General features: G+C 40.2%; 1 pseudogene; it reads left to right on the top strand.

Annotated features, from left to right (window-relative positions):
* The first annotated feature begins 331 nt into the window (after positions 1–331).
* Positions 332–14,073, top strand: LOC140502551 (dual specificity mitogen-activated protein kinase kinase 5-like; annotated as a pseudogene).
* Positions 14,074–14,346: the final 273 nt, after the last annotated feature.

The following is a 14,346-nucleotide window of genomic DNA, read 5'->3' as shown; positions in this document are numbered from 1 at the left end:
GCAGCCTAATCCCTTCCCCTCTAACAAGTCTACATCACTCTCTCAACCCCCCCATCCCCTCTTCCATCCTCCCAATCCCTCCTCCATCCTTCTCTCAATGCTTTCTTCTTCTTTCATCCTTCTAAGCCCCCACTATCCTCCCTCACCTCTCCTTCCTTTTCTCCCCTCCATCCTATTCCCACCTCTATCCTTCTCCCTCCCAAACCCCCACCCCAACATTCATCCTCCTCCCCATTCTCTGACTGTCCAACCCATGTTCATGCTCCCCAGAGGGGCAGTGAGTGCTTATCTTTCACATCCTACCCCAAAGATGTGAGCTCAGTGATCTGTAATGCTGTGACTGGCCCTTGGCCCCTCTCATGCTATGAAGAACCAGGTGCTGGTGGTTCAGATCAAGATCTCAGATGGTTGAGCTGGGTCTCAGTTGCTTTCTGGGATGTGCTGAATGTGATAGGACAGGTTTTGCCTGGTGCAATAACTACAGCATTTGAATGAGGATGAAAGTCAGAAAGATCCAGGCTTGTCACCATGTTTATCCTTTGTGTTTACTCAACCTCCCTTCTGGTTTTCCCAGGGATGAAAAGTGATCATGCTTCCAACTTGGGGCTAAATATCATAATCACTCAGCATTATATGTATGAAGATGAGGATGGTGATCAAATTACTATAAGAAATGAAGGTCATGCTGTCATATTATTATCCCATAGTAATGGAACTGCAAGTAGATGGGCAGTTAGTAGAACCTCTGCAGATATTTCCAAGAGCCCTCAATCCTCCTGAGAAATGGAACATACATGGCATGAAGGTGAATATACTAGTCAGGCCCTCTCATTATAGCAGCCTAGCAGTTTCGGATTCATTTCCAAGCGATAACTTAAAGAAGTCTTCTGCTGAATTGAAAAAAAAAAACAAAACATTAGCCAATGGCCAGATGAATAAACAAGATATATGGTATCGAGACACTCTCAGTCATGACAATGGAGGCATAGTCTACAAAGCTAATCATGTACCAAGTGGAAAAATATTAGCTGTAAAGTTGATATTGCTAGATATTACACTGGAACTTCAAAAACAAAGTATGTCTGAATTGAAAATTCTTTATAAGTGTGATTCATCATATATTATAGGATTTTATGGTGTAATTTTTGTAGAAAATAAGATTTCAATATGTACAGAATTCATGAATGGGGGGATCTCTGGACATATTTAGAAGAATTCCAGAGCGTGTCCTGGGAAGGATTGCAGGAGCAGTTGTTAAAGGCCTAGCCTACCTGTGGAGTTTAAATACCTTACACAAAAGTATGAAGCCCATATGTTGGTGAACACAAAGCGACAGGTAAAGCTATGGGATTCTGGAGTTAGCGCTCAGCTGCCGAATATATCGGCAAGACGTATGTTAGAACAAATGCTCATATGGTGCTGGAAAGAACTTCAGTGGAGCATGATGGAATCCATTTCAATGTTTGGAGCTCAGGAATGTCTTCTATGGAGCTTGCTCTTGGGAGGTTTCCATATCTTCAGACTCAGAAAAACCTGGGATCTTTAATGCCTCTCTAGCTACTGCAGTGCATTGTTGATGGGGATTCACCAGTCCTTCTAACTGGAGAGTTCTCTGAATCTTTTGTATACTTCATCACTCAGTGCATGAAAAAGCAGCCAAAAGAAAGGTCAGCACCTGAGGATTTAATAGGCCACCCATTTATTGTGAAGTACAATGATGAGAATGCTGAAGTGGTCTCCATGTGGGTATGTAGGATGCTAGAGGAGAGAGGCGTCAGTGAGCAGGTATATCCCAAAAAGCAGCCACAGAAAGGAAATCCTGCCACTGATTTAAAAAAAAAGAGAAACCTGCAGCCTATTGTATTGTCATTATGTTCACTACCTAGCATTGTTTCCAAGCAGCAGAGGAGCCTTGGTGAGCATCTGCACCTTTCGAGTCAGAGGAAATTCATCAGAAATTATTTTCTTCTTTTGTATCTCTTTTTCAATTTGGCCCATTCTGTTTTTTGACATTCTCCCCATTGACTTTTTTGATCTCTTTTGCCCAGCATATTTTTAAAGATGTTATTTTATTTTTTTTATTTAGCTTTTAACATTTATTTTCACAAAATTTTGGGTTACAAATTTTCTCCCCTTTTATCCCCTCCCCCCCCAAACCCAAGCATTCCAATTGCCCCTGTGACCAATCTACTCTCTCTTCTATCCTCCCTCTCTGCCCTTGTCTCCATCTTCTCTTTTGTCCTATAGGGCCAGATAGCTTTCTTGACCCCTTAACCTGTATTTCTTATTTCCCAGTGGTAAGAACATTACATTTGATCCTAACACTTTGAGTTCCAACTTCTTTAGCTCCCTCCCTCCCCACCCCTTCCCCTTGGAAGACAAGCAATTCAATATAGGCCAAATCTGTGTAGTTTTGCAAATGATTTCCATACTAGTTGTGTTGTATAGGACTAACTATATTTCCCTCCATCCTATCCTGTCCCCCATTACTTCTATTCTCTTATGATCCTTACCCTCCCCATGAGTGTTGACCTCGGATTGCATTCTCCTCCCCATGCCCTCCCCTCCACCCTCCCCCCCACCCTGCTTGTGTCCCTGTCCCCCACTCTCCTGTATTATGAGATAGGTTTTCCTATCAAAATGAGTGTGCATTTTATTCTTTCCTTTAGTGGAATGTGATGGGATAGACCTCATGTTTTTCTCTTGCCTCCCCTCTTTATCCCTCCACTAATAAGTCTTTTGCTTGCCTCTTTTATGAGAGATAATTTGCCCCATTCAACTTCTCCCTTTCTCCTCCCAATATTTCTCTCTCACTGCTTGATTTCATTTTTTTTTAAGGATATGATCCCATCCTCTTCAATTCACTCTGTGCACTCTGTCTCTATGTATGTGTGCGTGTGTGCATGTGTGTGTGTGTACTCCCACCCAGTACCCAGGTACTGAAATGTTTCAAGAGTTCCAAATATTGTCTTTCCATGTAGGAATGTAAACAATTCAACTTTAGTAAGTCCCTTATGACTTCTCTTTGCTGTTCACCTTTTCATGGTTCTCTTCATTCTTGTGTTAGAAAGTCAAATTTTCTTTCCGGCTCTGGTCTTTTCATCAAGAAAATTTGAAAATCCTCTATTTCATTGAAAGACCATTTTTTCTCCTGAAGTATTATACTCAGTTTTGCTGGGTAGGTGATTCTTGGTTTTAGTCCTGGTTCCTTTGACTTCTGGAATATCCTATTCCATTCCCTTCGATCCCTTAATGTAGAGGGTGCTACATCTTGTGTTATCCTGATTGTATTTCCACAATACTTGAATTGTTTCTTTCTAGCTGCTTGCAATATTTTCTCTTTCACCTGGGAATTCTGGAATTTGGCCACAATGTTCCTAGGAGTTTCTCTTTTTGGATCTCTTTCATGCGGTGTTCTGCGGATTCCTTGAATATTTATTTTGCCCTCTGGTTCTAGAATCTCAGGGCAGTTTTCCTTGATAATTTCATGGAAGATGATGTCTAGGCTCTTCTTTTGATCATGGTTTTCAGGTAGTCCCAGAATTTTTACATTGTCTCTCCTGATTCTATTTTCCAGGTCAGTTGTTTTTCCAATAAGATATTTCACATTATCTTCCATTTTTCGAATCTTCTCGCTATGTTCTGTGATATCTGTCTTTCTCATAAAGTCCTTAGCATCCATCTGTACCATTCCAGTTTTGAAAGATCTATTTTCTTCAGTGAGCTTTTGAATCTCCTTTTCCATTTGGCTAATTCTGTTTTTGAAAGCATTCTTCTCCTCATTGGCCTTTTGAACCTCTTTTGCCAATTGAGTTAGGCTAGTTTTCAAGGTGTTAATTTCTTCACCATTTTTTTGGTTCTCCTTTAGCAGGGAGCTGATCTGCTTTTCATGCTTCTCTTTCATCCCTCTCATTTCTCTTCCCAGTTTTTCCTCCACCTCTCTAACTTGATTTTCAAAATTCTTTTTGAGCTCTTCCATGGCCTGAGCCCATTGGGTGGGCTGGGACACAGAATCCTTGATTTCTGTGTCTTTGCCTGATGGTAAGCATTGTTCTTCCTCGTCAGAAAGGAAGGGAGGAAGTGTCTTTTCTCCGAGAAAGTACCCTTCAATAGTTTTATTTCTTTTCCCTTCTCTTGGCATTCTCCCCAGCCAGTGGCTTGACCTCTGAATATTCTCCTCACACCCACCTCGCCTCCTGGTCCTCCCAGCCAGCGTTTGGGGACTGAGATTCAAATGCTGCTTCCCGCCTTAGGGCTTTTGGTGGGGGCAGGGCTGCTATTCAGTGTGAGGATTAAGTTCAGATGATCAGGTGGGGCAGAGCTGCCTCTCAGGCTCAGTTCCCTCTGGGGGTTTATGCACAGACCTTCCACAATGGATCCAGGCTGCCGCTCGCTTGGGGAGCCCCTGTCTGCAGCCGCCTCTCAGCTTCTATCTCCCGGGGGGGCCCGAGCCATGGGGGCACCCCACTCCCCTCTCGACCCGCCAAAGAGACTCTCTCACCGACCGTCCTCACCTGTGGGTGGAGGGGCTTGTGCTGCCACTGGAGATCCCGTCTCTGAAGCCTGCTCGGATCTGTACCTCTCGGAGCCGCGGCCGCCGCAGGGCTGGGCTCCGCGTCTGCAGCACGACGGACCTTTTGCGAGAGGTTTGCAATTCCCTCTGTGGGTGGAGGGACCTGCGTGGCCGCAGGAGATCCCGTCCCCGTAGCCCACTCGGATCTTTTCCTCACGGTGTCACGACCGCTGCAGGGCTGCACTCAGCTCCCAGTCCCGGTGCCCAGTCCGCAGCGCGAAGGACCCCCCGCGAGAGGTTTGCAGGTCTCTCCAGAACAGAAATCTCCCTCACTCCAATATTCTGTGGCCTCTGGGTGCAGAATTCGCTTTAAGTTACTCCCCTCTAGCCATTCTGTGGGTTATGGGTTCGGAGCTATGTGTATGTGCGTCTTTCTACTCCGCCATCTTGGCTCCGCCCCCCTCAAGATGTTATTTTTTAATTCCTTAAAAATTAGAATGGAGCAAATGGAAGCTAACAACTTTATGAGATATCAAGAAATTATAAATCAAAACCAAAAGAGTGAAAAAATAGAAGATTATGTGAAATATCTCATTGGAAAAACAACTGCCCTTGAAAATAGATCTGGGAGAGATAATTTAAAGATTATTTGTCTATCTGAAAACCATGATTAAAAAATAAGAGCCTAGACATCATCTTTCAAGAAATTATCAGTGGAAACTGCCATGATATTCTAGAACCAGAGGGCAAAATAGAAATGGAAAGAATTCATCAATAACCTCCTAAAAGAGATCCCAAAAGGAATACTCCTAAGAATGTTGTAGCCAAATTCCAGAGTTCCCAAATCAAGGAAATTGAAATTTCATTTTTTTGCCTGATGTATTATACTCAGTTTTGTTGGGTAGGTGATTCTTGGTTTTAATCCTAACTTCTTTGACCTCTGGAATATCATAATCCAAGCCCTCTGATCCCTTAGTGTAGAAGCTGCTAAACTCTGTGTTATCCTGATTGTGTTCCATAATACTTGAATTGTTTCTTTCTGGTTCCTTTTAATATTTAAAGTGTGCTTTGAGAGTTAATAAATTCAATTCACCTTCACATCCATTTATTGAAAAACTACTATAAATGCCTATTATGTAAAGTAGGCAGTACATGGAAATATATTTAAATCTACCACTATCATTTTCAAAAGTCTGAAAATGATGTTTAAATTTTTTTATTATTATTAGCATGATATTGGTTTAGAATTTACTGAAAGACAGATCAAATATTTAGCTAGACATGGTCAGCCTAATCTTCACATTTCTGATTGGTCACATTGTTCCAATGGAAGAGGATGGTTTGAGAATAATATGATCCAGCTGTGTGACTGAGCAGTTACTTAATCTCTCTGGACCTCAGTTTCCTCAACAGTCAAATGTGAATCATAATACCTCTCTACCTATGAGGCTTACAGAGATTAAAAGAATCAAATGAGAAAATATTGTCAAGGTGCTTTGAAAATTGTCACTTAATGTCGAGAGGCTTTTACTAAGAAATTATATATCAGTAGCCTGAATATCTGTGGGGATGGATGATCAAATGAGGACTTAATTAAAACATTTCTTTGTGGTGCAGTAGAAGCCTGGGTTATAGACTTAACCTGACCAGAGGCTCACTACAAAGCGGAAATAAGTTTTGTTTTGAAGAAAGTATTTTTGATGAGGTGACTGAAAGTTGTCCTTCAGAATCCATAGATGCTGGGTAAGTAAGGCAGCCTGGCAATAAAGTGCTTTAATGGGTATGATATATTATAGATTTTATCCTGGGGACATTAGAGTAGTCATAAAAATGGCACTTACATTCTAATTCTGTTTGGGGTTGTTTGTAAGATTCTTGTAAATTTCACCTTGGGAATTAAACTATTTGTGTTCAGTGTGAGCACCAAATTGTGTTTTGGTTATTTTTTCTTAGACATGTAGATTAAGTCACAATGAAGAGGAAGATTTATCCATATTACTTACCCAGCAATAATGGAAAAATTATAAGATCCTAGATTTAGAACTAGAAGAGAATTCAAAGGTCATTTGTCTAAACCACTCATTTTGCAGTTGAGGAGACAAACATCCAGAGTTTAATGCACTTTCACAAGGTAACAGGAGTATAAGTGTCTCACCTAGGATGTGAACTCAGGCCCTCTGACTCTGAGTTCTCTTTCCAGTGCCTAGTGTAAGACAGCTAGAATTGTGCTGGAGAGAAATGAAGTTCTGGAATTGGAGATTTGTCTTGTGGAGTACCTTGACATTTTCATGGGACTGGTTGGGGAACCACAAGGACCAACCTTAGGGGATAGACAGAAGGTTGGTGGAATAGAGCTCTTCCTATCCCTGGGCCCTTCCCCTACCTCCATATGCTGTAGAAAAACTTGTCTGCCATTGTTAGGTCACTTATTCATGAAATTTCACTTTTAGATATGTATAGCTTTGGGGTAAACAGTTGCTTCCTGTTAAAATGCAAATGTTCTAGAGAAGAGTAACATTTTAAGTGTTATTAGCTAACACCTAAATGTTAATTAGTTTATTAGATACTAACTGAGAATAGATTTTGAAGGGAGGGAAGAAAAGAGAGGGAGTTTAAAAGATATCTATCTGAGACTTTGGAAAGAAATTTAGAGGTAATTTAGTTTACCCTTTTCAAAAGTCTAGGACATAGGCCTCTTTGTATCTCTCCCCTATTCCACTGATCCATCCTGAACCATTCTTTGGGGGAATTACTGGAAATAAACTTTTCTATAGATTAAAGATGGACAGATAACAGAGATGTTTCATCCCTGCCCATTTTCACCATCATTGGGCATATGGTGGTGCACAGGTTATTCATGACAGAGGGGCCTAAGGCAGTAAAGAAGAAAAACAATCAATCATACATACTGACCTTTCCAATCTTACACTTTACTCCTCTGCATACGCAATCTATGTTCCAAAGCACTGGTCTTGCTGTTTCTGGCACAAGAAACTCCATCTCTTCACTTTTCACTGCTGTCTTCCATGGCTGGAATTCCCTCCTTCTTCACTCTCCACCTTCTGGTTTCTGGGCTTCTTTTAAGACTCAGCTCAAATCCTATCTTCTGCAGGAGACCTTCTGAGCTCCATTTCCTCTTTCCTCTGAGGTTACTTCCAAACTCTTCTATGTATATTACATACATACATACATACACATAATACATATATACACATACATATGTACTTAGTGATATATAGTATGTTCATTTATTTAGTCATTTTCTAGTTGTATTTGACTCTTCATGATCCCTTTTTGGAGTTCTCTTGGCAAAGATATTGGGGGGGGGTGCCATTTCCTTCTCCATCTCTTTTTGCAGATGAGGAAACTGAGGCAAATAGGGTTAAGTGACTTGCCAAGGCTCACACAACTAGTGTCTGAGGTCTGGTTTGAACTCAGGTCTTCCTGACTCCAGGCCCTGTACTCTATCCACTGTGCCACCTAGCTGCCCAGTATGTACATAGTTATTTTAATATTTTCCACTATTAGAACATAAGTTTCTTAAGGGCAGGGACCGAGTTTTTGCCTTTCTTTGTTTTCACAGTGTCTAGCACAGATCAGGTTTTTAATAAATGCTTATTGTTGACTGACATACTACAAGGACAACAGAAGAGAAGGAAACCAAGGAGCAAACAGCACACATTCTTCTGCATTGCTATCTGCAATGTTTCTCCTGTTTCCACATCACTGACTGTAATTAAATGCCACTCCCCATACACTCCACAAGCACAGGCTATTTTCCACATATTTCTAAGTATTTCTTATCCATCATAAATTAGCCACTGTATGCCATTCACAGATATCTGTGAGAGGACTCCTGTAAATGCCCATGTAATCAATTTTTATTCCAGCTTTTTTCCACAATAGTTTTTTTTTTCTATTTTTTTTGGGGGGGGGAGGGTAGAGTGCAGGGGGCCTTCAAAGGAAAACCTTTCTTGAACGCTGCCTGAGATCAGATGTGTAATTAGCATTTTTCACTCCAGGATAAGTTTCGCATTATACACCTAGGCAAGATAGCATAAAAAGTGTCCTCAAATTAACTTAAAAATAAAAAAAAAAGATAAATTCATTGTGGGGGGGATGAGGAAGGAGATTGATACTTGAAAATATAATGACACCAAAAAGAGAGGAAGCTCACCTGAATTGTAGTAGGTAGGGCTAAGAAGAAGTCTGATCATTTCTAATTTTAACTAATTATTCTTCAGAAGTACATTTTAAGCTCAATTGTTTATAACCTGCTAATGGAGTACAGACAATGGCCTCCTACTTTGAGTGCTCTGTGATAAAGTGCTATTTGCCCTACCCTAGTTAAAGCACTACTGGTTGTTTGTTTGTTTGTCCTTTATTCTGGAAGAGAACCATGACATCAGGGAGGTGATGCTACAACATGCAAGTGAATAGGATTACAATGAAGAAGGGCTATCCAGTGTCACCAGTCTCACTTCCTCCTCTGGAATCATCTGGGTCCAGCGGTAAGATATAGATCAGGATGACTGGAGATCGCCCTGGATGCTGTGGGAGATCTTGCTTGACCTTTTTAAGCTAAGATCTTTAATTTGACTGAGGCAACATCCATTCAGTACTTAAGGATAGATAAGAAATGAAATAGAGAATGGTTACATTACCTAGTAAAAAAAAATATCAGTCTGGGAGGGGATTTCCTCAGGGTTTCTGGCCAAAACAGTAACAACTGATATTTATCTTCACTCACCTGTACTGCTGCCATCAGGTTCCATACAATCCTGATCTTTCTTCCATATTGACTCTGTGCTTTGGGAAGACAGGCTGAGTGTAGGAATAAAGACAGCTTACAGGGAAGCCTGAAAAACTGATTCTTTTGGCAGAGCTACCATAGGAGGGAAGAAGAGTCCTAAAACTGGAGGTTTGGGCCCTCGAAGACAACTATTATCAATTTCTCAATTTTGTAGATGGCTGACTATGGATACTAATATTCTGCTAACCATGATGAGGTTACATCTTGTGAATTTTCCTCCCTTGTTTTTGGAGGAGTTGATTAATCTGGAATTTAGGGCTTGCCAAATAGAATCAAGTCTTCATAATGACGTTTTGTCCCCCAGATAAGCATAAAGCTATTTCTTTAAATATAGCATTTGGAGTAGTAGGTTAAGAAAAGAAGGGGGAAATGGGACAAAAAAGGACCAAGAAGCTAGATAAAGATATATGGGTTAATTGTTGAATCATGGTCTCACCAGCATCTTTTATGTGGCAGATATGAATGCTTTATAAGTAAAGAGGTCCTCAGCAGGAGAGTTATGGCCAAACAACCTGACATTTGTAAAGCTGTAAAATGTAGGGGAAGATTTAATAAGCAGGATGAGCTACCCTCCTGCATATTAACACAATTATGCACCTATGCACACATCTCAGAGTAAATACTAAATTTTTGCAGGTTCTCCAAAGGATATTAAGCAGGCATTATAATTTGCATTTTAATTTTCTTGGAAGAAAACCTTTCCAATTGCCTTGAAACTTCCAGGGACCTAGTACTTCAAATGTGCTCTAATGGCTGCTCTGATAATCTAGCAATAGAAGATGGTGATATTTCCAAAAATGCATATCAGGCTTCTGAACTCTTTTTGAGGTGTATGAGGGTGAGGAACAATGCATGATGACTATGGAGTGTTATTATGCCAATTTAGTATATGACTTTCAAGGTGAACAGAGTTCTTGTGATAACTGGAGTGGTGGCAATGTCACTCAAATGTTATTAAAAAAAGATCTATGCTAGCTTGGTGCAGAGGAAAGAGAAACTTCTAACTGTCAAGTCAACAAGATATGGATTTGAATGTTATTTTCTCTACTGTCTCTGTTACTTGAATGAGTGAATTAACCTTTATAGGTATTAATTTCCTCATCTGTAAAATTAGGGCAGCTAGGTGGTGCAGTGGATAGAGTGCTGGACCTGGAGTCAGGAAGACTCATCTTCCCGAGTCCAAATGTATCCTCAGACGTTTACTACCCCTGCATACCTCAGTTTCCTCACCTGTAAAATGAATTGCAGAAGAAAATGGGAAACCATTCCAGTATCTTTGCCAAGAAAACTCCACATGGGGTCATGGAGAGCTGGACATGACTTCAATGACTCAACAACAACAAAAATTAAGGTATTGGCCTTAATGGCCTCTATGGTGTCTTTCAGCTCTAAATTTTTGACACAGGTTGCTGAACCATTGAGGTTTTCTTTCCTAGGCCTTCATCAATAGGGCTAAAAGGCAACAAAGGATTTAGATATTTAATTCAGTCATTTAGAGAAAGCTGCTCCACAGACAGATAGACATGATAAATAGATGATAGATAGATAAACAGACATATGGACAAATGATAGACTGACATTCAGATAGACACAAAGACAGAAAAATAGATAATAGTTTATATTCTATAGTGCTTTATGATTTCCAAGGTACTCCATTTGCCTCACTTTTTTATACTTCTCTTCACAAATGCATACACATGGAGTGCCAGCAAACTGTTCTCTGTGGCCTTTGTGCTGGGGTAATTCAAGTGTCATTGATCTATGTCAGAGTAAAGGCTTAAAGCCTCTGCTGGACACTAAGACCTCGGACACAACATTTTTAGGAGGAGAGTAACAAGGCTTGGTGCACCAGTGCTCTGTCCCAGTTTTGAGTCAAAGTTGTTTTGCACAAAAAAACCCAAAACGAAACAACAACAAAAAAACCCAAATGTTGAGAAGACATGTTTTTTTTAACAGTTCCTTCCTTTCCTTTCCTTCCTTCCTTCCTTCCTTCCTTCCTTCCTTCCTTCCTTCCTTCCTTCCTTCCTTCCTTCCTTCCTTCCTTCCTTCCTTCCTTCCTTCCTTCCTTCCTTCCTTCCTTCCTTCCTTCCTGATAAAGAATGTGAGCAGGCAGTCTACAAACATTAGTGATTGATTGATTTTTAACAATGTACTCATTACAACCTAATTTCACTAGTCACTCCTCCCCCCCCCATCCCAAACACACTGAATTCCCCACTGAGTGTGTTTTAAAGAGATTATTTTCTACACAGGATATTAGAGCTACCCTATATTCACATATGATAAAATAACCTGGTCTCTGTAATGAGCTATCTCCCTCCCTCCCTCTTACCATGATTAAAAGTGGCATTTAATAGTTCCGCAGAGCTTTCTGAGCTGATCTATATCTACTGGGTAGAGACCATTTGCTCTCTGCCTACACATTATGGAACAAAAAACCCCAGCAATATAACATCATCAGGGATGATATGAATCTAGGAGTGAAAAAACACCACCTAGCTCTATGATTCCTTTGAATTCAGGAATGTGAAATCTGTGTGTGTGTGTGTATGTGTGTGTGTGTGTGTGTATGTGTGTGTCTTTCATTCTATTGCTTATTTCTCCAAATAACTCTGTTTTAGGTAAAATGAAGCTAATCATTGGACAAACTCAGGGTTGTATTCTGAATCTCTGTGGGATAGATGTCTTTGTTCTGTCTCTGCTTGAAAAGCTAAACTTTGCTAGCATTGCTACTGGCTGGGACTTGTTTCATTCTTCTGTATCAGGGTCTGTTGTCTGTCTCCTCTTCAGTTAGGGTAAGTGAGAAAGGGCTGGGGATGGAAGCCCACAGAGGCTAGTTTGCAAATAGATCAGAAGAGAAAGTATATATGAACTGAATCAAAATGTGTGTGAACCTTGCAGAATGTGACTGTTAGGATAGAAAGAGGCATTGATAGAACTGGGAAAGGTAGGAAATATACTCTCTCCTCAGCTCTTCTACTTTAAATCTCGTTTCCTTCAAAGTTTAGCTTAAGTTCAGCATTATTCATGAGGCCTTTCATGATTTCTTCAGTTTCTAGTGTCTTCCTTGCCTAAACCATCTTGTAATTTAAGTTTTTTTGAATTAGTAAGACCTGAATTCAAATCCTACCTCAGACACGAACCCTGTGACCTTGTACAAGTCTCTTAACCTTTTTCAGCCTCACTTTCCTTATGTATAACATGAGAGGGATGAACTTGATAGACTCAATAGTCCCTTTGATGTTCAAATATAGGGTATTAGTCTGTATTTTCTATACATGCCCTAATATATGTACATATGTGTTGTTTCCCCTCATAGAACATAAATTCCTTAAAGACAGAACAAGTGTCATTCCATCTTTATATCCTGAGTGCCTAGCACAATCCTTTATGCTTTGCAGGTGATTTTAAAAAAAGACTTGCTCTTTCATTGATGGGTTCTTCATAATGAGAGGTTTTCAGGCATAGATGAAAGGAGGATCACTTGCTAGGGATAATGTAAAGGTGACTCTTGTTCAGGTACTAACTGGTTAGCCTAGGTATCCTGGAATATCCTTTAAGTTGTAAGAATAGAATTCGATGACTATGAACCACATTCTTCCTTCTTTGTTGTCCTCCAACTGGAGGCAAGACTGGCCTTCTAGTTTACTCTCCCAGTTTCTTTTTCATTTTTGAAGTTGTGTGAAAGTGCTCAGTGGCAGAGCTTTGGTACCCCTGGCATTTAGGTTAGGGCAGGAGAACCAAAGGTTTTTTGGTAATGGTCAGTGGTCAGATATTTATACGTACTGGAAATATATAAATATATGCATATATAGAGAGAGATATAAGTACATCTCTCTCTCTATATATACACACACATACACACATATATGTGCATATATGTGTATATATGCATGCATTTATACATTCATTTATATACACTGGCTATATATGATACACATACATATATACATACATATGTATGCACACACACACATATATATGTATACATACATACATAATATTACATATTATAATAATGTTGGAGTGGAGCCTGTCAGCTAGAGGGAACAAAACAAAGAACAACCAAGCAGAGAGGCTGGCTAGAGAGGAGAATGTTGAGTTTAGAGTGAGGAGACTTTGGTCTGAACGTTTGCTCTGATGTTTTGTGATTATGGAGAAGTCACAACATCTCTGGGCTATCGTTCCCTTCTCTGTACAATGAGGGAGTGACTAGATGACCCCTACCTTCCCTTACATCTGTAGATATGTTCTCATCTTCATTTGTACAAAAGTACACTGCAAAAGACCGAGTGCTAGTCATCCACACAGACAGATACTTCAGGTGGATTGGCCTAATTATACACCTGTGCTAGCTAATTAAGTAAAATGTGTGTTTACTCTAAGTATCATATAGGTTGAGTAAAATCAGGGGAGTTTCATTGGGTGTGTGGCCTGACTGGTTGTTGGAAACTGATGGGTTATGGGTTTTATCTGTACCCCTGGTCCATATTGTGGAAATAAGTACATGCTTTTCCAGGTAAGTCCATAACTTCATTCCTTTACTCTTACATCTGGAAGAGATGTTAGTTATGCTCCTTTTTTCAGAATACTTCCTACTTTCAAGAAACCCGCCTTGACTAAGGATTTTCCATGATACTGGCAACCTCACTCTGAATCCTTTTAACCTTTAGGTATAGAACTTGGGACACTTATTGACATAAAAAAAGAGGTTTCAGATTTGGAAAGGATTTTGGTGATCAGCTGATCCAATCCCATCATCTTACTGATGAGGAAACTAAGCTGCTACATTCTTTTTATATCCTTTTTGCATTTTTTTGTTATATAACCAGAAAAGAAAGAGAGAGGGAGGAATGAAGGAAGGAAGGGAGAGACAGGAGAGATGAGAGAGAGAGAGAAGAGAGAGAGAGAGAGAGAGAGAGAGAGAGAGAGAGAGAGAGAGAGAGAGAGAAAGAAAGAGAGAGAGAGACGGAGAGGGAGAGGGAGAGGGAGAGAGAGAGGGAGAGAGAGAGAGAGAGAG

This window comes from Notamacropus eugenii, chromosome 4 (genome assembly GCF_028372415.1).
Source record: "Notamacropus eugenii isolate mMacEug1 chromosome 4, mMacEug1.pri_v2, whole genome shotgun sequence".
Taxonomy (NCBI): Eukaryota; Metazoa; Chordata; class Mammalia; order Diprotodontia; family Macropodidae; genus Notamacropus; species Notamacropus eugenii.
Note: the sequence above shows the minus strand (reverse complement) of the source record. Positions and strands in the feature narration are given on the sequence as shown.